This window comes from Phaenicophaeus curvirostris, chromosome 8 (genome assembly GCF_032191515.1).
Source record: "Phaenicophaeus curvirostris isolate KB17595 chromosome 8, BPBGC_Pcur_1.0, whole genome shotgun sequence".
Classification (NCBI taxonomy): domain Eukaryota; kingdom Metazoa; phylum Chordata; class Aves; order Cuculiformes; family Cuculidae; genus Phaenicophaeus; species Phaenicophaeus curvirostris.
Window position 1 is genome coordinate 19,529,761 of NC_091399.1, and position 23,971 is coordinate 19,553,731.

Genomic DNA, 23,971 nt, shown 5'->3' on the forward strand with positions numbered 1-23,971 from the left:
GGTGAGGAGTGGGGTTGCTGATGCACAAGGGCCCTCGGGCAGCTTATTTTCCCTTCTGCGTGGGCCACGATGGCCTCGCTTGGGCTGGGTTTGGGGTTTTGGTGTGCACTGTCCTGGTAGCAGGTTGAGGGATTTCTAAGCATCCTGAAGAGGATGGGTATTCATAGGCGTTCTGTGCCCCCTCCCTGAGGAGCAGGCAGAGGAAGAGTGCCAGGGCAGGAGCACTCGTGGGGCGTGTGAATGAATGAGAGCGCTGGAGGAGACGCTTAAATGAAGCACTCATCTCCAGGATTTTCTTCCCTTGGCTTCATTGAGATTCAGGGATGAAGGCTTTAAAGAGACAGCACCCAGGCTGGGTGGCACAAGCGGGTGTCCCTGGGAGGGGCTGGCTGGGCACCTGGCTCCACTTCCCCAGCCCTGGAGGTCCCAGCAAAGCAAAAATAACCCAACCTGCCCCTAAACGGACCGGTGCCCGGGTTCCCTGGGGTGATACATACCTGCTTGTGGCTGCCCCATGGTGGGGAGGTATGTGCTGGGGTGGAGGTTGTGTGCCGTGTGGCAGCGTGTGCTGGGGCTCAGCGCAAGCATGGGGACAGAAGCAGCTTTAGGAACCCTCCCAGCATCCAGTCTTGGAAGCTTCTGAAGTCCAGGGTGCTCCTGGGCACTGCTGAGCCCAGGGTTTGTTGGGATGCCCTCCAGTGTAGTGGGAGGAGGTGGAGACCCTGAAACAACCCTTGGCTTAGGCTGTGGTGGGCTCTCTTCTGGAGAAGCCAGCAATTATGAGCTTTTTGAGGGGCACAGTTTAGTGTTTGATAGGAATGGTTGGACTCGATGATCCGGTGGGTCTCTTCCAACCTGGTGATTCTATGATTCTAATCAGATCGACTCGTCCTGAGCTGCACCATGACTTCTCCCTGCACGTGTGAAGGAGTAATATAAAAAAAGCTGTGGGCTGCCTCAGTCCAGCAGCCCCTTGGCAGCATTAAAGGGCATCTATGACAGTGCTGTGGGTCTCCTTCACTGACACGTGAGAGAGTCCGTTTCACCTCAAGCTCCTCCACCCTGCATCTTCAAGCCTCGTTGTCCATGGGTGCTGCCTGGGGCATCTTGGAAGGCAAAATGAAGGGGTGCATCTCTGCCAATTGGGCTGCAAATACGATTTAAGAGGTCTGCAACGCGAGCCCTTCCCACTAGCAATCCTTGGATGCTGTGGGGTAAATTTCTGGCTGATCTGGAAGGCCAGATACTTCCATATCGCTTGCTTTGCCTGCAGGTTAAGGGTTGGCCTCGCCCTGGAGATGGGCAGGGAGCACGAGGTTATATTTTGCATGGATATGTGGTGACTGGAAAACTCATCCTTACTTTGTTATGGAAAACAACTTGGTCCCCATGCCCCAGGTAGCAAGGTGTGTGCAGAAAGAGGGGTTGGGGAGAGCCAACCCCATCTGTTGGGGCAACGTGCGGGTCCTTTGCCACCAGTCCTGGTCACATCGAACCCGCTGAAGCTACAGGGTGTGGGTTTCTGGTGCTGCTGGGGGGGTGGCTGAGCCTGGGGTGACCGAGGTGGCCTGGGGGGGCAGAGACGCGGCTGTTGGCTTGGCTGTGCACCCCATCCTTACCCAGGGGGGGTGTGTGCAAGGGGGTGCGCCTGGATAGTTCTTGCTCTGTTTTGGTGGAGCTGGGCTCCTTCCCTCCTTTGTTATCCTCCGCCTGCCCCCTCTGGTATATGTGCGAGTTCCCTTCCTCCGATTGTCAGAAATTTCTTTTCCACTGTGTGGGCAGGAGACAGATTTTAACTGTCTCTATTTTCTCCTCTCTCTCTCTCTTTTTTTTTTTTTTGGTATTTCGTTTTGTCCCCCCTCCCCCTTTCCTCTCGCATCCCTTCCTTCCCTGCTCCCCTTGCCTCTCCCTCCCTCCTCCTCCTCCTCCCCTCTCTCCGTCCCTCCCTCCGTCTCCCCGGCTCTTTTTCCTTCCTTTCCATCACAAACGATGCCTCTGGAATAACATCCCGACCTCGCCCAGCTCCCCAGCAGGAGCCATGCGGCTGCGTCCAGGTAAGCGGTGGCCGCCGGGCTTGGTGGCCCCGGGGATCCCCCGTGGGGACATCGCGCCTGCTCCCTCCTCCTCCTCCTCTTTCTCCTCCTCCTCCTCGCTGCTACCTGTTGGGGACAGCCGGGAGACGGCAGTTCCCACCAGTTGGGGCTGTCTCCATCCTCCTCCTCCTCTTCTCCTCTCGAGCATCTCCTCCTCCTCGAGCATCTCCTCCTCTCCCTTCCCCGGCGGCTTTTGTCTCCTGCCGCCCGCCGAGGATGCTCTGAGCCCCGGGGACCCCTCGCACCGGCTCCTCGGAGAAGAAGGAGCCGGTGGCAGCGGTGGAGAGGGGTGGCAGTGGCCCCAGGGGCTGAGGGATGCTCCCCGCAGGTGAGGATGCGGCTGCGCCTCGGGAGGGCACCCCCAGCTTTGCAGCCGGGCTCCCCTTTTTTTGCTCCTTGCCCAGCAAAGCAGCTCTGCTCGGGCAAAGTTTTTATTAAAGTAGCCTCGGAGCGGCAGGAGCCTCGCTCCTCTGCTGGAGGTGGCTCGTTGGCCAAGAGAAGGGGGCTAAGAGGTGGCTTGGGGAGCAGGGGGTCCCCCTGCCCTGCGGAGAGAGCAGGGAGGAGGGGGCTGCCCTGCCTCTTGCACCAGGTGGGGTGAGTGAAGCTGGTTTGGGGTGTGCAAACCCTTTTTCTTCCTCTGCTCTGAGTCCCTGAGGACTCGGGGCACCCTGGAGAGCCCTTGATGGGTGCAGGGGCAGGATGGTGGTCAGGGTGGGGGCTGGTTCAGCTCTGATTCTCCCCTGCAAGCCCAAGGCCTCCCAAACGTGCCGGGTCTCCTCTCTTCCCTGGCAGCGCGGGCTGTGTGGTTGCCCTCAGCAGCCTCCCCTGGGCACCCAGAGTTTCTTGTTGTCGTCTTGTCTTCTTGCATCCAGTCCTCGCTTTCTGTGGGTCTGGGTGCCGCTCCAAAGTTTGGCCCCTTGCTGGTTGTTGCTGATGAATGAGGGTCCCCAAAATCCTTGTTCCTGCAGCTCTTCTGGCTTGCACGTGGCTCCTGCTGGCCCTCTGCGTGGCTGGAGGGGATCCAGAGAGGACTCCTCACCACGATCCCCAACAGACAAATGCTGCTTGTACCCTGGGCCACCTTGCCTTCTCCTGCAGGCTGCGTTCCCCAGCATGGGCGATCTCATCCTGCTCCCAATGCTCGGTTGGTGCTGCAGATGGGGAGATCCGGGCTCAGGATGCTGTGGGATGTGGTGACTCTTCCAGCAGGTCCAGGGCCGTTTGGCAGATGAGGCACAGCCTTACGGAAGGCGCTGTCAGCGAGATGAGCCACGCGCTGGCATCGTTGGCAACGCGAGGGCATTGCTGCCACTCATTGAGTAACTGGAAACCAAGCACCACGGGAGCGTTTGGAGGGGTTCCCTTCATCTGGAACACGCTGCCCAGGGAGGGGGTTGAGTCACCTTCCCTGGAGGGGTTTAAGGGACAGGTGGACGAGGTGCTAAGGGACATGGGTTAGTGTTTGATGGGAATGGTTGGACTCGATGATCCGATGGGTCTCTTCCAACCTGGTGATTCTATGATCTCCCTCTCCCCAAAGTGTTCGTACAGCGTTGCTGGCACGTGGCAGCAATGCGGTGCCCGGGAGCTGAGATCTGGGGTCCCTTCAGTTGGCTTTTGTGGGGGTCTCTCCTGTTGGGCATGGTAGAACCACAGTTTAGGGCTTGTTACTGGTGGTCTCTGCTCTTCTAGATGTGCGTCTACAGGTTTAGGAGGTGGAGGAGATGGTGGTGGCAGCAGGTTGCCCCCTGGCACCGAGTTCCCTTCTGATCTTGTTTTCTGCTTGTCTGAGTTTCCTCACTCCTCGGCAGTCCTGGCATACCTGGAAAGTTTGCTCACAGTAGTTTGGGATGTATTTGCATCCCTTGAACAGCTGGGGGTTTCCTCCTCTGCCACAAACAGGGCAGTGTAAACCTTTCCCCAGGAAAATGCTGAATGAGAGGGTGGCCCATCCCCGTGGCATCGTGTCACCTATTCGGACAGGAGACAGGTTGGTGCTTGAGGTGCAGAGTTTCCCTCGGGTTCATCCGAGCACGTGTTGGGGATATCCTGGCAGGTGGTGCCTTTAACCCTGCGTAAGCGGGACTGTCCCCGTGGCCGTGTGAGCCCGCAGCCCCCCCGCGCCCCCTCCCCAGCGTGGTTGAGTCAATGCACCCACCCACTGCACCCAGTGCGTGAGTCACAGGCTTTCCATACTCTGGTGTGAATCACTCACACACAGCCACACTGATGACTTTAGTGACAGCTGAAAAGAGAAAATAGCCCCCCACCTGTCGCCCAGCACCACTACAGCTGCCGCTGGGCTCCTTGCTCACAGTGACCCCAGGAAACTTCTGCGAGTGGCACCGAGGTGACGGTGGCTGGAGTTTCTGTTAACTTTCTGCATCTCGCGGTTGGGTTGATCCGTGGATGGCACTGAGGGTGCTGGCAGCTGAAACAGATGGGGGGACACCAGGATGATGCAGCCTGGAGGGCGGCTGCTCTGCTTTGGGTGCTCTGCTGGCTAGATCGAGGCGAGTCTGGGGGTGTGCAGACCCATCCCCTGGCTCTTCCCGTGGGCATTTTGGGTCTAAGGATGTTCTACATTCCACTCTTATTTTTCTGGGGACCACGCACGGAGGTCTGGAGGCACGGTGGTTTGCTCTTTTCTCTCCCTCTGTGTGCTGGGATGCAGCAGGGCTGCTTGAGCCCCAGCGTGAGCGGCTGGTGATGAGCAAGAGCTGCCAGGAAACAAGCCAGATCCCCTCGATGGCTTTGGCTGCTCCTCTCCCCGGTGTTGCTGGCTAGCACATGGTCACGGCCAGCAGCTCAGCGTCTCCTTGGAGGTGACTGTTTTAACACAGGGGAGATGCTTGTTAGTTAACCACCCCAGGGATCGCCGTCTGTGCCTTCCTGGCCCTGCTGGAGAGAACCCAAAGCAGAGCTGAAGGATTCTGGAGGCACTGCTTTCTCTGGGCAGAGGACAAGGACAATCCTCCATCCCTCGCCACCAAGCAGGGGCTCACGAGGAGCTGGTAGAGCATCCCCAGGTCCCCTCTCGAGGAGTGCAATTGGTGGTGGTGGAGAGACTGTTGGAATTCAGCGTCTTGCACCTCTGTAGAGCTCCAGAGAAAGAAAAGGCGAGGACTGGATCCGACAACAGGCTTCCTGTGTGCCTTCCAGGTCCCAACCCTCCCCTTGGCCGTCTCCCGCATCTCTTCCATGCTGCTTTGCTTCATCATTGCCTGTTGCTTTTTGCAGAAGCTCTTCCTGCCCATCCCTCCCGGTGCCGGCTCCCCACCAGCATGTCCCCTCCTTCCTTCCTGCTCCCCGCGGCTGCAATGAAGTGCTGGAGTATTTCAGGGATGTCAAAACATACCATTAGTCACAGCCGTGAGGCTTTGTGCCCGGGGAGAGGCTGCCAAGCTCTCTGTCAGGCTGAGAAATGATCAGGGAAGGCCAGAGCTGGGGGGCTGGGGGGCAAAAGGATGGCAGCCTGGGGTGAAGGCTTTGGGGTTTCTCCTTTTCTGGTATCGCTGGGACTTAGCTTCGAGCAGTGGGTTGGATCAGAGGTCCCCTGACACGAATTATTCTGTGATTCCCCTGTGATATTGAGATGTGACATCTACAAAATGAAGGGCTGGGTTCCCCCACCCCCAGCTTTGCTCTAGGGTTCTCCCCCAAAATCTGATGCCAAGGGGACCGTTTAACTGTGTCTGGCTCCTGTGTTGGTTATTGGCTCAGAAGGGATGTTTTCCTCCTCTTCAGCACGAAGAAGTGTTCTCTTTAGCACTTTCCTTAGCTGAGTTCATGTGCCTCTTGCCTTGGAGCCCACCTCGTGTGGATTTAAATCAAATAGTGGGTTTCCCAGGCAGCTGTTTAAACAAGGCAGCAGGGGCACTTGACCACCCACTCCCCGTGGAGGTGCAGAGCCCTGCTGTCCTGGTCACCATCTGCAACCTCCACGCTTCCCAGCAGGCTCAGGTCTCTTTCCTTCCCTTGCACAAGCAGGGAAGGGGAGATCTTGTTGTAGAGCACCTGTCTGATGGCACAGACAAAATGCTTGACGTGCCGGAGACCGATTTCTACTCCCTCCGGTGCTGCTTCCCTCTCTTAGCTTGGCGGCACAAAGCTCGAACTTGTCCAGCTCCCTGTGGAAACGTTTGAGCTCCATCTCTCCCTGCAATTCACTGAGGATTCTTTTTCTGCCTATAAATAAGCACCAAACCAGCCAGAAAGGTACCTAGAAGCAGGGAGGTGTAGGCAGGCCTGGGCGATGACGAGCCTCATCCCTGCGAGCGGATCGCTGGAGAGGGCCAATTAAGCTGTGGCTATTATTTTTATGAAGCTTTCAGGTTCAGTAAAGCCTTTGCATTTCTTCTGCCTTGTATTTTTTTTTTTTTTATTTCCTTCCAGCTTTTTTTTCCCCAAGCTGCAGGCAGAAGGTGGGATTTAACCCCTTCTTACCCTGGGTGCATCGAGGGGTCCATCTACTTTATGCCCTCAGACTGGGACCGTTGCGAGTCCTTTTAGGAAACTTGTTCCTGCTTGGCAGCTTCTTAAGTCACCTTGAGGGTGACTTTTGGAAAGCAAAGGGCTCTGTGCAGGCTGGCTCTGCTAGCAAAGAGCTTTGGAGAGCGTTTCTCTGTCCAGGTGGAGCGAGCCTGCTCCCCAAATCCAGGGAGCGCCTGCCATGGGATGCGAGTCTTGCTGGGAGTGGGAGTTGGTGCAGCAGTGGGAGCGCATGGGCGCAGCTCCAGAGAGAAATCCCGGCTCCGGTCTGTGCTCGAGGCATGGATCCAATCCTGGCAGCGGGTGGGGAAAATGCAAGCCTCTCCCCTCCAGCCGGAGAGCATCTGCTCTGCAAAGCTGGCGCGTGTTCTCTGAGGCTTCCCGAGCAGGGCTGGGAAATAAGACCCAGTTTAGAATGGAGCTGGTTCCTTCAAGGAAGCAAACACCTCTTCTGCATGTTTTTGTGCCCTGGCTGAGCCCTGTGGTGGGCCAGGATAGCCGCTTCTAATTTGGCTGCATGGTGAGTGTCAATTGAAATCTTGTGTGCTGAAGAAAATCAGGCTGTAATTAATGGGAGTCACTCAAGACGGTGGCTAATTACCATGATTAACTGAGCAACAGTTTGGGTGACTCTTCCTCCTGCTCTGCCCATCATCCCAGCCCCTGGGGAGTCGAGATGGCAGCAGGGCAGGGTTGGGGGCTGATGTTACTGGTCCCCCCAGTGGGGTGCTCTGGTCTCTCTGGCCATTGCTGCCGCTCTGCTTTTTGTATAAACAGGGTTTTTGCTCTCTGGAGGCAGCTGGTGAAGGAAAACTAGTGCTATGAGCATGGCTGGAGCTGGAACCCTTGGACTACAAAACTCCCATCTGAAAAGTCTAAGTTGAGACATGAGGGACATGCTGAGAAACGGGGTCCAGCTCTTGGGTTTTCCATGTCCTGTCCTCCTCTGTGGGATTTTCCCCTCTTGTTGGGTCCTCCCTTCATTTCTGCCACCTCAGACAATAGGTCTGGCTGTTTGATCAGCAGCTTACTAAGCAACCTTAAAAAAAACACTGTTTACAAAACACATCTTCACTGATGCTAAGTGAGTCTGGTTCTGTGCGCTGCGCTCGCCGGCTCTGCTCAAAATGTGTTACTTGCACCAATGGTTATTTTTAGAGGTGAGGTTTGCAAAATGCAAAGGCTGGGCAGGTTTCTCCAGGGTGCCAGATTCCTGGGAGGAGGAAAGGGGGACCGAGATGACCTCTAACTCTGTGCCGGCCACTGCTTTCACCAGAATTGTCTGAAAAGATGATGCTCATGCAGCTTTTCCCATCTATGTGGGGATTTTTGAATCCTTTATGTGCTTGTTTCCTTTCTCCTGGTCCTCCTTGCCTTGTGTTCTGTGGTGTTCCTGCCTCCCTGCTCCATCTGTGGTGGCTGACGCTTCCCTCGACGCTGCTCCAGGTCTCCAGTCTCTCTGCTGTGCAGTCCCTCCCATCCTGCTGGCCTCTCTTCTTGCCTGCACCTCCTGTGTTTCTGCTAGAGGAGCTGAGGAACCTGCCTGCTCTGCTGTTGCTGTGAGCTCAGACTGTGCCAGGGTAGGCAGGGAGGCAGTGGGAAAGAGGGGTTGGAAGAGATGGGGAGCGCAGCACCTCTGCGCCAAGTTCGATGTTGGGATGGAAAGGCAGCAGGAGAGGGTTGGATGTTGGCTCTGGTCCCTTCCCAGCTGCTCTGAGGCTGCATGGGTGCAGTGGCTGTGAGAAGCTGGCAGGAGAGCATTGCTTCATCCACATTCACCTTCAAACCTGCCTGTGCATCTCTTCTACCCCTTTCCAACCTCCTTCTGACTGGAGAGCTGTTGGTCTGGCACCCTGTTCTCTAACCCTGGCCTCTCTCAAACCCTCTACTCCTCGCTTTCCTAGCTTTGGAGAGTCCACGAGCATCCTGTGTGTTGGACCAGCTCACAGTATAGCAGGTCTTGACCACACGGGTGTTTTGTGGCCTTGGAGACAGCAATTTAGTTGAATCTGAAATGCTTCTGTGGATTAAAGCTCGTTTGCATCAGGCAAGTTCTCAAGAACAAGTAGGGAGGGGTGAGGAGAGGGGGTGAGCTTTGAAAGCACCTGAATTTGCTGTTGCATGTTGGAATGGGAGGTTAAAGATTTGAAAGCTTTTAGGTTCAAAAGCCATTTTTTTTTTTAAAACCTGGTGGTGTTTTTCTTCTGGTGGATATGATATAAAAAGCAAAATTAAAATGAAGCGTGGCTGCTCTGTTGGAGTAGACAGTTTCTGCTGGCTACAAATGACTTCCTCCCCCCACCCCCTTCTCTTGGCTCCTTTTCCTCCCAGCATCTTCTGGAGCTGACACTTTCTTTGCTAAGCAGGTCTCTCCTGCCCCATGGGCTGGCAGCACTCCTGTCTATTATTAAAGCTCTGGGAGGGAGAATTTCTCACTCCGCTGAAGGATTTTCCCTCCTCTCCCAAAGAGTTATGGCAATGCACAAACACCAGCCTTGGTCCTTGCTCTTGTAGAGCCTTTGGAGAGGAGTTGCTCTCCTAGCACCACAGGGTTGCAGCTGGACACGGAGCTGGGCGGCAGGGCTGCTGCCACTGGCTCTGCCTGATTTCTTTTCCAGTGCCTGTTTCCAGCCAGCTGCCAAACTTACTCAGTCGTTCTCGTGTCTCACTCGCCTTCCTTGTGACTGTCGTGAATTTGTTTTAGTCACTTTATCTGTTTTGCTCATGCACAAAGCTGTTAGCATCGCTTGGAGGGTTTATTAGCCTCAAAGCTGTCACCTGTTTCCTACTTACTATTCCAGGTAGTTAATTTTCTTTCTGCTCCTTGAGAGCTGGAGCTTGTTTTCCTCAGGATTCCCTCTGGATAAGGCAGCTTCCCAGCCTCTGCCCCGGAGGGGGCTGCTGGGGTGGTGGAGAAAGCTTTGATGTGGCTGAGGCTCATAGCCACGAGTTTTCATCCCTGGGCTTTTGGGGTGACTCGAGCTCACTCGGAGCAAAAGCTGCAATCTGAATTAGTGTTTTAATTATCTCGGCCTCTTCCCCAAAGGCTTTTCTTATTGTTTTTAATTTTGGAAAGCTCTCATGCAGTCTTTCTCTTCTCCTGCTCCCTTCATCTATACCGTGCAGCTCACCCCAGGAAGCAAGCCGAAGGTGGGGATGGTTTCTCTGGCATGAAACACAAACCAGGGGCTGTGGGGCAGCTTCTGGAGAGCAGGCAGGTGGGCAGCTCGGGCTCTGATCCCACCCAGGCTCCCACCACAGGCTTCACGTGCCAAAACAGGCAAGTTTCTTGGCGCAGGCTTTCAGGAAAGGTGTTGGGCGATGAGATGGGGAGCTCCTGTGTTGTGAATCCCCTAAAGCAGCTTCTCCCAGGGGTGCAGGTAATGGATAAGAGCTTGATGCTTTAACCTGAGCATCTTGAAGGTGTCACGAGCTGCCTTGGTAAGGGTGGACCTCTGTATGCTCTATGCATTTAACCATGAGGGATGTGGGTGCTGCTGGAGTGCTCTGCGCCCCAGGGAATGGGATGCAGAGGATGGGGGCAATTCCTGGAGATGATGCTCAGTGTTGCCTCTGCACCAAAGCGAGGAGGGGGGGGCTGGTTCTCAGCTGCGCTGTGCTCCTCCTGCCAGGGAGAACGTGGGCAGGGGAAGGGGCTCTGGGGTGCTGCTGCTTGTTTCTCTGTGCCTGGAAGATGGGAGAAAGGAAAGCGTGCGTGTGCACACCTCTGCGTGATACTGTAGTCCTGTTATCTTCAGAGGAGTTATCTCACCTGCGGTACCAGCAGAGGAGCGCTGGAGTGAGGCAATCAGAAGAAAGGCTGAAGCTGCTCTGTTGGATCAAATATGTATTTTATTAATAAAAGGCTTATGCTGTGAGTGGAGCTCCCTGCAGTAGGAATGGTGTTGTGTCAAAGTGAGGGTTTAAATGCTTTTAAAAAAAAAAAATCAAGTGGGACAGATATGAAAGAGCAACTTAGGTTGTTTTCATCTTGCTCTGTTATTCATCAGTGCCCTTAATAATTCAAGGATTTTTTTATATTGGAGGAGACCAGACTTGAGAAATAAGTGAAATGTAGCTCCTGGAGCTACAGAGTAAGTACTGAGGCTTGAGAGTTCTTGCTTCCAGGTAACATTTGATTATTGCTATTAGAAAACATGAATACCCTGCATCAGGATCTGATCACCCCATCTTGGGCTCGTGTAGCACATCAATATTAATGTTGCTTTATGGGATTTTGTTGAGAAATGCTTATATCTGCCTAGTCGAAGCTGTTTTGCTGTGGTGGTCTAACTCACACTGGTGTACTGGGATGGGAAGGAACTTTGGCTTAGATGTGGGGCTCCTCTGGGTGAGGTGGGTCTGGGTGGACGTAGTCAACAGAAATAGGTGCCGCCTGTGTGATGATGGCACCTTGTGTGTCTTCTGCACCGCTGCTGTTAAATCACCCAGGCTGCCTGTGGCTATTGCTGTGTATCACTGGGAGGAGAAGAAAAATAACCTCCCTTGGGCTCTCCGTGATTCCCAGTATGGTATAAAAAAGCTACCTTGAGGTGTGTTTGATGTGTTTCCAAAAGGCTAGTGGGTATTGGTGGCTTGAAATGTCCTTGCTTGGATTTTAGCCCCTTTTTTCCCCTTTTGTTAGGGGTCTCTAGTTCTGTGGATTCAAGGATTGAAGGCTGCAGGCTCTGGGCTGCTGTATCCTGCTCTTTCTGCTGGCCAAGGAGATGTAAGCATTGCTCTGGGATACAGAAACATGTAAAAATCACAATCTGTGTTCTAAAAAAACAGCCACCCTGTTAGTGTTTCTTGTATTCACATTTTCAGGTCTGTCTCTGTTTCCTGAAGTTCTGGGTCCAAAGAGGGAGGGGATGGAGGGCTGGAAAGTACTTGTGGTCTTATTTCTGTTTAGGAGCAGTTTTTTTGTGGTCTCTCAGCAATGCTTGGTGTGGTTGAGGATGCTGTTGCCTCTGTTTCATCATCTTGATGCCAAACAAGTGCTCTTCTTCCCATTGCTTCATGAAACTTATGTTTTGCCAGATTGTGCTTGTTTTTTTTGGTTCTTTGGTAAATCAGTATCTTCCTTCACAGAATTGCTAGGTTTGAAAAGACCCACAGGATCATTGGGTCCAAGCATTCCTATCAAGGGACGGGTGAACAAGGTGCTGAGTGGCATGGTTTAGTGATTGATGGGAATGGTTGGACTCGATGATCCAGTGGGTCTCTTCCAACCTGGAGATTCTATGATTCTAATCACTAAACCACGTCCCTCAGCACCTCGTCCACCCCTCCCTTAAACCCCTCCAGGGAAGGTGACTCAATCCCCTCCCTGGGCAGCCTCTGCCAGGGACCAATGACCCTTTCTGTGAAGAAATTTCTCCTAATGTCCAGCCTCAACCTCCCCTGGTGGAGCTTGAGGCCATTCCCTCTCGTCCTGTCCCCTGTCACTTGGGAGAAGAGCCCAGCTCCCTCCTCTCCTCAACCTCCTTTCAGGGAGTTGGAGAGAGCAATGAGGTCTCCCCTCAGCCTCCTCTTCTCCAGGATAAACACCCCCAGCTCTCTCTGCTGCTCCTCTTGTTCTCCAGCCCCCTCACCAGCTTCGTTGCTCTTCTCTGGACTCGCTCCAGAGCCTCAACATCCTTCTTGTGGTGAGGGGCCAGAACTGACCCCAGGATTCAAGGAGCGGTCTCACTAGTGCTGAGTCCAGAGGGAGAAGAACCTTTCTTGGTGTGTTTTTTTTTTCTCTCTGAGGGCTCTGTGGCTGCGGTTGTGTTAGGGGTTGTCAGACACTGCTGCTCACCTAGTGCTGAGCTGGGATTGCATCTCCATAGTGGGTGCGTGGGGGTTGGGGCTTCCTCTTGAGCAGGCTGAGACTTTCCCCCCCTTTCCTGCCTCCGGGCCCCAGGGTTTTATAACCAAAACCTCATTAGATTTGGATGCAGAAGGGGTTTAGTTGGTCCTGGTGTGCTGATGGGTGCAGGATCCCAGGACACTGCCGTAGATGGGGTGAGCGATGGCAGGAGCCGCAGGGAACGTGGGTGATGCAGCCCAAGGTGAGCACCCGTGGGCTTTGCATGCTGGGGCTGTGCTGCTGCTAGGCTGGCTGGAGTGAGGCACTTGCTGCCAGAGGCTTTCTTGGAAAACTTATGGCTGGGTCAGAACTGGCTCTGATAATGCTGAGGAGCATCAGCAGCTCTGTGTGAAGCCCCTGCCCCTTGTCCGCTGCCGTGCACGGCTTGGGATGGGACCCCTGCACATCACCTGGGAGGATGCAGTAATAATAATAATTTGGCATTCGCATCACTGGGAGTTTCTGAGAGATTCATGAGGCTGCTTCTACTACCGGGGGTTTGTTTTTCCTTGCTACAGTAGCTTTAGAAATTTATCACTGCTCTGGCTTTGGGCTGGTTTTTCCATGGCATATGGAAGTAACAAGCTTGGAATAAATGCGATCTGTTAGCCGTTTCATGCAGTCTGTATGTACGCGGTGCTCCACGTCTCGCAGGCTGGGATTTTTTAGAAACATTCTGCACTGGCCTCGTGCTAAAGCTCCCGTGGAGAGCATCCCAGCCTCTTTAGATGTTGTATCGTTGGTCAAAACCATATTAAGGAAGCTAAGCCAGGCTCCAGGCGATTCAACTCTTTGGCTGGAGATCTGAGGTGGCTGGAAAGAAGCTAAAACTACCGTGGGTGCCCTGGCAGCCTGACCTGTATGTAGCTCTGGGTGTCTTGGGAGGCACAGGGAGGGTGAATACTGATGCTTGTCCTGCACAGAGCGATCTGTGTGTACCAGGCCAGTGATGGATGGATGGGGAGATGTCCTAAGGGAGTGTGGGAGGTGGCTGATATGTGGGATGTCTGCTCTGGTCTGTAATCAGCTTGAAGATGCTCAGGGCTTCAGCTCAAAGGAGAGATGGGACAGGTTTGTCTTTGTGTCCAGCTGGTGCTTCGCTTTCTCGGACACAGTCCCTCATGAAGGAAAGGCAGGAGAAGAGGGAATGGGGAAGGGCTGGACACAAAGCCTTCTTCCTCCCTGTTGGGATGCTTGAGTTGCTGTACTCAGAGGCTTCGGGGAGAAAACAAAAAAGACCAGAACAGACCAGTTGCTCTCACCTATTTTCCTGGACCCCAGTGCAGGTTATGAGCTGAGCATTTTTTGCAGAGGGGACGATGAGGTGAGCCTTTCTTATGGGGGGTGACGGTGCTGAGTAGCCATGGAGCAGAGCCTGTGAGCAGCTCTTGGAGCTAGGGGACGTCAGAAACTTTGTCCCAGCAACTGCTGCTCTACTGGAAATCTCAGTTTTGCTGGTTCACTAGTCCCACCTGCAGTGCTGACCCCTGGGGAGCCTGCAGTGTGTGCCCTTTGAAACTGAGAATCCTGTCTTGGTGCTTGCAGGCTTTAAGCAGCTTCTCTTTTCATCTAGGAACTGTTTGTAGAGTCTGTCCAGCCCACTGTGGTTAGAGGGAAGGATGTAAAACCCTAAGGGAGCAGGAATGTATTCCCAGATGGTGATTCTGCACTAGCATGTAGCACGATGGGATTTTAATACATCCCCAAACGCATCACCAGCACTGAGGGAAGATTGGAGCCCTTGCAAGCAGTTTTGTTGGTGGCTAACATATAAACGAGGTGTAAACCTGTAAAATGACCTTGTTTAAACCCTAAATGTGGTATGGGAGTTGTGTTTCGGCTCCAGGCTGGGAAAGGTGGATGTGTCAGCGTGGTAGCCGCTTGGGAGGGATGAATTTCGGTCATTGCCATTTGGAGGGATGGAGACAGGGGGCTGGGACCATGAAGAATAGTTTCTTGGATCGCCTCAGCTTGCTGGTGCTCTGAAGCCTGCCGCCAGACGATGGATGGCTGCCATGGGAAAATCAATGGTATTAAACTATTTTGGAAGGAACGAGTGGGCAAGAGGAGAGAGAGAGGGGGTGTGACGCTCCCAAAAATAGTATTGCTGGTTTCTGAGGCTCTGAAAGCAAATGGTTTCTGCTGATGCCCAGCATAAGTATGCACGAAGGGGTGGTCGTGAGGAGGGGCAGTGCCAATTTACACGGTGGTACCGAGCAGCCGTGACGTGCCGGAGGAGAAACCCTCAGGCGGCTGCACGTTGAGTGACATACGCCGGCAGTCTCGCACTGCCGCTCCTCAGCCAGCCTCGAGATGTCTAAAAATTACAGATGGCAGTTTCCTAGTGTAAAAAGAGCTGTGTGCCACCCGCGGAAGCGACTCGTCTGCTTTCCTGGAGGCAGAGAGGGCCTGATGAAGAGGCCACTGATTAGCAGCCACTTCCGCGCTCCGCGGCGTGATTGCCGATGTTTGCAAATACGGCGAAGTCCAAGCTCCGAGCAAACACGCTGCTGTGAAAGGGCCAATTTCATGACAGGGTTATGAGCTAATTCAGCTGTCAGTCATCGTTTCAGTAGAAAGATGGGACTAACAAGTGAAGCCATGGTGAGAGCAAAGCTCCTTTGAGCTCTGTGCCTGGTCTGGCTGCTCAGCAAGGGCTGCAGAGGTTGCTGGACTGGACTGGTTGTGCTTCTTAAGAAATATAACGAATGGTGTAAGAAATAGGATGTTTGTTGCCTTTTTTCCTGCTAGGTCTTCCTAGGCTTTGGCTTTCAGCAGTGCAGAGCTCAGTGATTGCAGCTAGGCTGTTATTCCTGGCTGTGCCTGCTCTCCTCCACGAATTAGTCTCATCCTTATTTTGAGCTCCTTTGTACCACGCTGAAGTGTCCCACAAAGCAGCTATCTGGCAGGAAGGTTGCTTTGGTATGAATAGTTCCTAGTAACGTGCTTCAGAGGGATGAAACAGCAGCGATGAAATAATGCCACGAAGGGAGTGGAGAAGGGGAGGGGATCGCAGAATTAAAAGCTCGATGCAAGCAAGTGTAGCGAACTGATAAAAGAAGAAAAAGTGGAGCTGGATGAGCTCTTGTTGAAAGAAGAGACATTTTGAGGAGAAAAAGGAAGCCTGGTGATAAGGTAGTGGCTTTCCTGAGGGATATAGTGGCCTTTCCTGAGGAGGACAGGGGTTCCTAGGACATCGTGGGTGCGTGTGCATTGGGTGGGAGGTGAGGAGTGGGCACTTGCTGAGTGAGGTTATTAGTCCTAGTAGAAAAAGAAGGATTCCTGTGTTCTTTTTGGCTCCCTGTAAACGTTTCATTTTTTTTCCTCCCTTCTCCCATACCATAGCAGATTGGGGAGAAACTGAGCTCTGTGTGTGTGTCAGCTTGGAGGGGCTGAGGGTGGCAGGGACAGGTGAGGTTGAGGAGAGAAGGAAGAGCACAGGGCTTTGCGGAATGTGGTACCCAGAAGGGATGCTAATTGCTTGCTAAAGGGTCCTCAAGGCCCAATTTGCACATCTGTTATGTTGACAGGCAAGGAATACCTTTTAATTGTCCATTTATCCTTTCCTGACTCCAGCCAGGATAAGCTAAAATGTAAATCCACTCTCTTCTCTGCAGCCTGCAAAGCAAGCAGGGAAGGGTTATGGAACACCTGGGTAAAGGAGCAAAAAGAAAACATGCTTTTTCTCTTTTTAGATTGAACCAGGAAGGTTTTGCTCTATTTACCCACTAATTTGGCCTGACTGTGTGATGTCCAAGGCTCTGCCTTGTTCTTGTGGCTCGCAGGGTCTCACAGCACGGGATGCCTGGCACACTTTCTTCTAGTCTTCAGCATGGCAGGACAGACTTATTCTCTATCCCTTTCCTTTCTTCACTGTGCAATTTGTGCAAGCAACTGTCTTTTTTTTTTTTTTTTGCACAAACAATAAGACCTTTTCAATGAGTCTTTGTACATAAAGAGAACAAAAGTCAAAAAAGAATAAAGCCTGCCATCGCTCACCTTTAAAACATCCCTTTGTTTTAACCTCTCAAGGGTGCTGTGACTCCTTGTGCCGGCAATCTGATGTTTGCATGATCGTATAATTGCCTTTGCGGGTCTATTAAGCAATGACACACGTTTTGGTTCATGAGTCACTCCGGTGAATGCACTGTTGGAAGTGAGAACTTTTTTTCTCTCTGGCTTTGCCAGGTTAAACAGGAATTTTGTTATATTTGTTAGGTTTCCTTGCTGGTGGGAAGGAGATGGCTGTGGTCTGCTGTGATGCTGTGGTCCAAGCCGTGTGTTGTGTCCTTCCTGCCTTGTCCTGGTAGGTGGTTTCTGGCTAAGCCAGGTACATTTGGAGAAGGTGTAAGCTGTGGTGTGAAGCCCAGATCAGGTTATGTGCTGGCAATTCCTAGGATGCACAGGATGCCATCCAGATCCATGACCCCCCAGATCGAGCAGCAATCGATCTCATGATCCGCTGTTCAACTATGTGTGTTCAGCTCGCCTCTGCACAGGAGAAGAAACTTTTCTTGGGGCACTGCTCAGGAGTCCTGGATGCTTCATGGTTCCCTGTTTTCCCATTGTGTATGGACTTCAAAACCTCTTTGCATCCACTGTTTCTAGCTGGCCTGGGTTTCTGATCTCCTACAACAAAAGCAATGCCCTGTTCTCATCCCCTCCCTGCGTGCCGCCTCATTTCGAGCGCTCCGGAGCAAGGGCTGGCTTGTGCCAGCAGTGTTTCCCAGAGCCCGGTCAGTATTTATCTTTTACAGCCTTTTCTTTCTCTGTTGTGTGACAAGTCCTAACACCCTGATTTGTGCTGGCAGCTCCTTCTCCTCTCTATACCCTGGCAACTCTTGCAGCTGCTTTTGGGATGAGAGTGGTGGAGACCAACACTGAACCTTGACGTTGCTTGGTTACTTGTCCTCTTTGAAATGAACCGACTCAGGCCAAAGATACCGGGCTCAGCAGCACTGCTTCCCACATCCCTGGGTGCAGAAGCAGCTGAGGTGACAGGCAGAGCCGGCTGTGCTGCTGTGTCTTAATTAAAACATAAATCTTGACTCTCCTTGGGGACGATGGGGCTCTATCTGTCACCACCTGCACACACCAGCTCTTGGCTCACCCAATATCCAGGGAGCGGCAGGCTGGGATGTGGAGAATCTGCTCTCCCCGTGCCTATGGCTGGGTGAGGGGATGGTTTTGAGGCTCGAGGTGGTTTCCATACATGCAATTTGTTGGTGCTGGCTGCCTGCCCTGCGTTGCAGGAACGACAGGCAGCCCAGGAGGAGCCTTGTGCCTTTCTGGGGAAAACCTCCTTGTGTTGGGAGCTGCAGGGGAGGAGCGCAGCGTGGCCCTGGAGGGGTGACAGCTTGCTGTCTTGTGCAGGAGCAGAGTTATATTCCTGGAAGGTGGCCCGGTGATTACGTCTGGAAACGGTCTTTAAGTCCTGGCTCTGCCCTTCTTTGGAAAGCAAACTGTGAAGGGCACGCTCTCTGTCTGTGTGTACATACAGTTCTCAGCACCTCTGGTTTCCAGACACTGCTGTGGCACAAAAGGCTGAGCCCAGAGAGTGGTGGGAGATGGAGTTAACTCCAGCTGGAGGCCAGGGACAAGTGGTGTCCCCAGGGCTCAGTGCTGGGTCCAGCCCTGTTCAGTGTCTTTATCAATGACCTGGATGAAGGCATCGAGTGCACCCTTAGCAAGTTTGCGGACGACACTAAGCTGGGTGGAAGTGTGGATCTGCTGGAGGGTTGGGAGGCTCCAAAGGGATCTGAACAGGCTGGATCCATGGGCTGAGACCGGTGGCATGAGGTTTAACAAGGCCAAGGGCCGGGTCCTGCACTTGGGGCATAACAACCCTGAGCAGCTCCAGACTAGGAGAAGTCTGGCTGGAAAGCTGCCTGGAGGAGAGGGACCTGGGGGGTGTTGGTTGAACAGGAGCCAGCAGTGGCCCAGGTGGCCAAGAAGGCCAATGGCATCTTGGCTTGGATCAGAAACGGCGTGACCAGCAGGGCCAGGGAGGTTCTTCTCCCTCTGGACTCGGCACTGGTGAGACCGCTCCTCGAATCCTGTGTTCAGCTCTGGGCCCCTCACCACAAGAAGGATGTTGAGGCTCTGAAGCGAGTCCAGAGAAGAGCAATGAAGCTGGTGAGGGGGCTGGAGAACAAGAGGAGCAGCTGAGAGAGCTGGGGGTGTTTAGCCTGGAGAAGAGGAGGCTGAGGGGAGACCTCATTGCTCTCTCCAACTACCTGAAAGGAGGTTGTGGAGAGGAGGGTGCTGGGCTCTTCTTCCAAGTGACAGGGCACAGGATGAGAGGGAATGGCCTCAAGCTCCACCAGGGGAGGTTTAGGCTGGACGTCAGGAAAAAATTTTTCCCAGAAAGGGTCATTGGGCACTGGCAGAGGCTGCCCAGGGAGGGGGTTGAGTCCCCTTCCCTGGAGGGGTTTAAGGGATGGGTGGACGAGGTGCTGAGGGACATGGGTTAGTGATTGATAGGAATGGTTGGACTCGATGATCTGGTGGGTCTCTTCTAACCTGGTGATTCTATGATTCTATGAAGAGGTGGAGATGATACAGTCTCAAAGGTGATGTGAAAGAAATTTAGGCAACGGGATGGGTGTTCCCAAGCACTGGGGCACCTTCCCATCAGTCCTGGTGCTACCCCATCATTGCAATCCCTATGTCAGACCTGCCAGAACCCTGTGTCTTGCTGCCACCCTACTAAAGTTGTGCCTGTCCTTGACTGTGCCCTGCAAGCATCCTCAGGGCTCAGGCTCCTGCTGTCTTGATGGTCTCTGGCTCTCCTGCCTCTCTGTACTGGAGATGGAGGGCTGATTTCTTGGATGTACGTTTATATACATAATAGTGGGCTTGTTTAACAGTTGCTCTTAAAGGAGAGATGAGATAATTCATGTTTTGATAGTCTTAAAGCCGATTCCCCTGAGATCAGTGCTCTGCAGGAGGGCTCTCGTACCCGGGGCTGTTTAACCCCAGTGCTGGCACAGGCAGAGCTCTCGCCCCCACTCTCCGCTCGCTGGCCTTTGCGTGTCCCTTGATTGTGATGGGGTCTGAGCAGCAGCCTGACCTCATCCAGGCTCAGAGTGGCTTTTCCTGGGAAGCAGAGCAGTGCTCAGCCTCAGGGAGCAAGCTCTGCTGCTGGAGCCTCACACCAGCCCTGAAAACCCCTACACAAGGCAGAACAAAAGCAGTTTCCTAAACAAAAGGTTGTCTGGTGCTGGAGCATCTCTGGGCCTGAAGCAGCCCCTGGCTATGTGAAGCTGTGCTCTTTCCTACATCTGATCTTTGCAGTTGTTCCCGAGGTCTTTGTTGTTGTGTTTTGGTGCTGTGAAGGCCCAGAAAATAGTTTATTATATGTGAATGGGTGGTAAGAAATGAATATTTCTTGAAAAACAAGCCAAGCAGCCCTTCTTTGCACCATGTCCCTCTGCCCCAAACGTGCTGCTCTGTATGATGCTGCTTTCTCCAGGCTCTCCTGCACCAGCATCTTTGACCTAAACCTTGTACCTGTATCTTTGGAGCGTAGGCACAGGTCTGTGCAAGGACCCTTTGCCTGTAGGTGTTTTATTTTCTTTTTCCCCCCTATCTTACTTAAGTCTTGGTTACTGGTGTTGTACAAAGCTCCCATCCATGGGATGCAGAGCTGGCTGTTGTTGGGTACCAGGCAAGCTGGGAGCAGCTCTTCCCAGCCAGAGCTCCCGCAAACGGGGACTACGGGAGGGAGAGGGGGGTTTAATCCAATAAACTTTCCCCCAGCAACAAATGACTTGACTAAAAATAGCTCACCCTCACCAGCTGGCTCCCGCTGCCACCGTGCCGCACACCCGGTCGTCGCGTTCCGTGTGAGACGGAGGAGCTGGAGGACTTGGGGTGGGGGGGGAGGTTCAGAGCTGGCCCGAGTGGGGCTCACCCACTGTGCATCTGTGCCGCTGCGAGGGGAAGGGCACGTGGCAGGAGAGGAAAAGGCCACGAGAATGAATCAGTCGCTCTCGCAGCCCATCTGTCTCTGTTTGGAGGAGCCCCACGCTGGATTTCTTCCTAGAGCTCTGAGGTTTTAGTGCTGCGCTGCATGAGCTCACCTTCTCCCCTTGAACAGGGACTAATAATTAGCAGCTCGGGGTACGCAGGGCTCAGCAGAAAGAGGCAGATGGCATCTCGTTGTCCTGAAAACTAAGTGGCCTCTGTGGCCCAGGAGAGGCAGGTGAGCGAGCTAGAGGGAAGGGGTGGCAGGGCGTGGGTTTGGAGCATCCCCGTGCCCCAGGGAGGCTGGAGCAGGGCTGAACAAATCAGTTCCCAGGGAGACCAGCCAAGCTTGGGAACAAATTGTTCCCCTGTGGGCTGGCGAAGCAAAGAAACCCCAACCCGGCTCAGGGTGTCCCCAAGACGTTTGGGGACAGCATCCAAGATGCTCTTCTATATGTATGTACACATCTCCTCAAGGGGTTCATTCTCGTCCCTGTTGTGCTCCCTAATTCCTTGTTCAGGAGGGAGAAGGGACGGTTGCTCAGACAGTGAAGGAGCAGCATCAGAGCAGCTGGGTGGAAGTGTGGATCTGCTGGAGGGTCGGGAGGCTCTGCAAAGAGATCTGAACAGGCTGGAGCCGGGGGCTGAGACCAATGGGATGAGGTTTAACGAGGCCAAGTGCCAGGTCCTGCACTTGGGGCACAACAACCCTGAGCAGCTCCAGACTAGGAGAAGTCTGGCTGGAAACTGCCTGGAGGAGAGGGACCTGGGGGTGTTGGTTGACAGGGACTGAACATGAGCCAGCAGTGGCCCAGGTGGCCAAGAAGGCCAATAGCATCTTGGCTTGGATCAGAAACGGCGTGGCCAGCAGGTCCAGGGAGGTTCTTCTCCCTCTGGACTCGGCACTGGTGAGACCGCTCCTCGAATCCTGTGTTCAGCTCTGGGCCCCTCACCACAAGAAGGATGTTGAGGCTCTGGAGCGAGTCCAGAGAAGAGCAACGAAGCTGGGGAAGGGGCTGAGAGAGCTGGGGGTGTTTATCCTGGAGAAGAGGAGGCTGAGGGGAGACCTCATTGCTCCCTCCAACTCCCTGAGAGGAGGTTGTGGAGAGGAGGGAGCTGGGCTCTTCTCCCAAGTGACAGGGGACAGGACAAGAGGGAATGGCTTCAAGCTCCATCAAGAGAGGTTCAGGCTGGACATTAGGAAAAAGTTTTTCCTAGAAAGGGTCATTGGGTAGTGGCAGAGGCTGCCCAGGGAGGGGGTTGAGTCACCTTCCCTGGAGGGGTTTAAGGGATGGGTGGACGAGGTGCTGAGGGACGTGGGTTAGTGTTTGATGGGAATGGTTGGACTCGATGATCCAGTGGGTCTCTTCCAACCTGGTGATTCTATGATTCTTGCTCTGATACTGCTGTCAAAATCACCCCCCACATTTGTCAGGGAGGCTGTTGAGCTGACGGAGCAGGGTTGAAGAACTCTGGTAGCTTTGCTGCTAGTGTGCATACAACATAGCCAGGGTTTGTCCACCCTGGGTCCTCTCCAGGTCTCTGACTCCTTACTCACTCAGGGCTTGTGGCAGCGCTGGAGCTCAGCACTGTGGAGCCAGCACAGCATTAAGCTTTTCTGATTTAACTCTGGGAGTTTTGAGGAAGATTATTCAGATAATGGAAGCAAAGAGCTCACCCGGCGCCTTAAGTGCTGAGTGTAGTTATTATGGTAATACCTACTTACTTGGCTAAAAACTTGATTGCTGCTATTGTAACACAAATACATACACAGAGAAAACCCCTAAAAGGAATTTCTGCTTCATAGGTCAGGTGCTGCTGGGAACCCGCTTCTCACTGCAGCTTTGTATTAGTTAATCAGCTGCTAGAAGGGAAAAATGAGTATGGTGTGAGGGTCCAGGGTCTCCTGCCTGTACAGGCTGTGTTCCTTGGCTGTGGCGTGTGGTTTGGGTTGAGATAACAGGTTGTGTCACCTGGCAGTTTGTAGTCATCTTGGAAGGATGCTGCAGACTACTTGTGCATGTCTCTCCTTCCATCACTTATCCGCTGGTGCTGAGGTCTCGAAAAGGCTGTTCACAGTGGTTTATGGGATGGGATGCTGCCCTGGTCTGTGTCCCTTTGGTCCATGGGACAAGAGATGCTCGCTGTGCCGTCCCTGTTTGGCCACCGTGATCCCAGCGTGGGAGGGGAGGGATGGATGCCAGGTGGGGTCTCTCTAATGAGGTCCCTGTTAGACAGGGTGAGCTCCGGCTGTGCATCATCACAGTGGGGTGTTCTGTGTCCTCAGATGTCCCCAGGTTGTGCTGGGAGCATCTGGGAGCATTGTCCTGCTTCCAGATACTTTGCAGGTGAAAGCACAAGTGCCACCTTTTTAGCAGCTGAATACTCACCCTCTAACTCAGTTTGACAGCTCCCAGTGCCCTGTGGCCATGGTTTTATCTAGATGACTTCTCTGCTGCAGGAGAAAACAATAAATTTCCCCACTCCTATTACTTTTAGACTGAAATTTGGGAGATAAGAGCCTCAAAACTTCATTTTCTGGTATTGAAAGCCAGCTACGTGTCACAACAGCAGCTGTTCCTTGGCCCTCCTGTATCAAATGAAGCCAAACACGCTGTTCCTGTGCAGAGATGTTGTCTGCTCCTGCAGCAGCCAGGTGAGCAGGGGAAAGGAGGATCTGCCTGGATCCATGAGCTGCTCTCTTGTCATGTCCCAGCCGTGCAAATGGGGTCAGAAGATAACTCTGGTTTGAAAACCAACTATGTGTTGGTTTCCCATAGGTTTCCCTATTCCAGTAGGCAGGGCTGGCGTTTAAGCAGCAGAAGCCAAATTACGTGAACAAATGTGGTGTTTTTCCCAATAATTTGGCTTTTGTGTAAAAATAAAGTGACTTTATTTTTGACGGGGGGCGAGGAGGAGACACCAAAGGCTGGAAGATGGGCAGATGCCCGGGTGTCAGATGCTCCGTACCCAGAGTGTGGCATCCCGCAAGCACCCTCGTTAGCACGTACCCTCATCAGCTCTCCTTAACAAAATGTTCTGGCATCCTCCTTTCTCTACTTGTCATTTCTCCGGAGGGAACGTGGCTTGTTCTGCTGACAGCGTGAGCCCTGTTTGCTTAGGCGGAGACAGTGCTAATTATTTCTATTTATTTCCTCAAACTTTCTCGGTGTTTCATTTGAGGGCTCTGGTTGAGCCTTTTCACTTGTCTCTGGGCTTGGGAGTCACTTGCATCCCTGGAGAAAACCTCAAGTGGGATGAATTGGTGGGCATCAGGGAGCCAGCATCCATGAGGATGCTGGACCTGCCCTTGGGATATGTCTTCGCTTGCTCTTAGCTAATTGTCCCCATGGCTCTCCTGCAGCCATCCCAGAGTGCTTGTGCTTGGTGTGCAAAAATTCCCTCATTCTTCCTGAGGAAATGCTCAGGGAAAAAAAACAGGGCTGCAGAATGGTTGTTTAGAATGAAAACGCACCACAAACCAAACAAAATACAAACAAAAAACTAGTCCCCAAACCCTGAAGAAAACTTGGCGTGGCCAGACAAGGAGTTAAACTTTAGCAGGGGC

General features: G+C 53.2%; 1 protein-coding gene across 1 annotated transcript in view; it reads left to right on the plus strand.

Annotated features, from left to right (window-relative positions):
• Positions 1-1,964: 1,964 nt before the first annotated feature.
• The window catches only part of CACNA1E (calcium voltage-gated channel subunit alpha1 E), a 137,816-nt gene continuing 115,809 nt past the window's right edge, over positions 1,965-23,971 (plus strand). Inside the window, exon 1 of the mRNA XM_069862676.1 lies at positions 1,965-2,054. The gene's annotated coding sequence lies outside the window, so the exon portion shown is untranslated. The remainder of the gene's footprint in view (positions 2,055-23,971) is intronic.